The following is a 1,719-nucleotide window of genomic DNA, read 5'->3' on the forward strand; positions in this document are numbered from 1 at the left end:
TTGTTATGGTTGATACCAAACACGTGTATGTGTGGTAAGGTTTTTAACCACTATGATCCCGAGTGGACACCCATCCGAGAGCTAATAGCTGTAGCTGTTACTTACTCTCAGTTGCATTTCGCAACTGGAAGCAGCCAACGCGCCATGCCAAGCCACAAAATGAAAATTATTGTAATAACATAGATATCAAAAATGTTATGACTATTTATAATAATATTTGATTTTGTTTTAGTATATTAAGTTATTTTATGTACAAAATATTAATTTAAATAAACTATTAAAACAAATTTGTATTCAATACTTGAATGCGAATTACGTTCTTTTTAGATTTATAATTATATTTTATTTTATATTTTACAATTTGTGCTGAAAATATACATATTATATCTTAAGGCCAAAATTAAAAATTAATTTTTAACAGATAAATAATAGGACGGGGACCTACATTCATATTTCTATTGTTAATTTTAGATATCATAGTAATTATTTAACGTACCTATTACGATTTCTCATAGATTCTAAGTGTTTTAAATGTATAAAGTACTAATACATTATGTGCATCAATGTGTAATATTTATCAACTTATTTTATACATTTCATCAAAATAAAAATCTAATACATGAATATTTATTAAATTACAAGAGATTTTTATAAAAATTAAGTGAGTGAAATTCAAAACTGTATATTTTGTAAAAACATTCTAATACTAAATAAAATTGTTAAAGAACTCACCGTTTTAAAAAAAATGAAAATAATGAAAGAGATAGTGATCATATTGTATTTACAGAAACGAATATTAAATACATTAAAATATTTATTTATTTATTTATACTTGGTATTACTTACATTTTAAAATAAAAATAAAAAATGTAGTCAAGTGAGAAACGTTCTGTTATACATTAGGTGTCCAGTTGTTCACTATTATGGGTGTATTAAATTTAAATTCAATTATATATTATTGTATACAAAAAACAATCCAAAACGGAAACGGTCTGTCACTCTATAGCACTAAATATATTTCATAATATTACATTTTTTTTATGTACCAAGCTAAAATAATATATAATATATTATTAAATTTTGATTTTATTAAATCTTACCATGAAACAGTTTAAATAAATGTATGGAATAAATAGATAGATAATATATTTAAATTAATTTGGATATTTTTAAAATTTTATTCGGTTTAATAATAATATTTGATTTGCGTAAAAATTCCTGTTTTTCTTAATCACTTGTTTGTTTTTTTAGATTATAAAAAAAGTACAAACAAGTTTTAATTTTGACCACTCTTAAGTACAAATAAGATCCATTTCACTATCAATACTACCCTAAAGTTTAAAATCTAAGCTTTTTCAACTACTTATTTTGTACATAGACACAAAAATAACACATACACACACACACATCTTTATAAAATCAATACATTCATCCTCTGCTAAGAATTCAAAATAAATGGAACAATATTTTTGCCTTTTCAAGTTTTTTTCATTTAAAGATACTCTTTAAATAAATAATTTTAATGAAAAAAAAAAAATTAATGTTTATTTGCTATTTAATTAACTTTTAGTCAGTGACTATAACAGAAACATAATTTTATACTCAAAAATGAATCTAAAAGTAAATATAAAAATAACCAAATTTGGATTAGTATAATATTATAACGTGTACTAATAGTTTAATCCTATTTTTGATCAAATCGTTATTTATTTAATTTAG

The sequence above is a fragment of the Melanaphis sacchari genome, unplaced genomic scaffold (genome assembly GCF_002803265.2).
Source record: "Melanaphis sacchari strain LSU unplaced genomic scaffold, SCAv2.0 Contig914_pilon_pilon, whole genome shotgun sequence".
Taxonomy (NCBI): domain Eukaryota; kingdom Metazoa; phylum Arthropoda; class Insecta; order Hemiptera; family Aphididae; genus Melanaphis; species Melanaphis sacchari.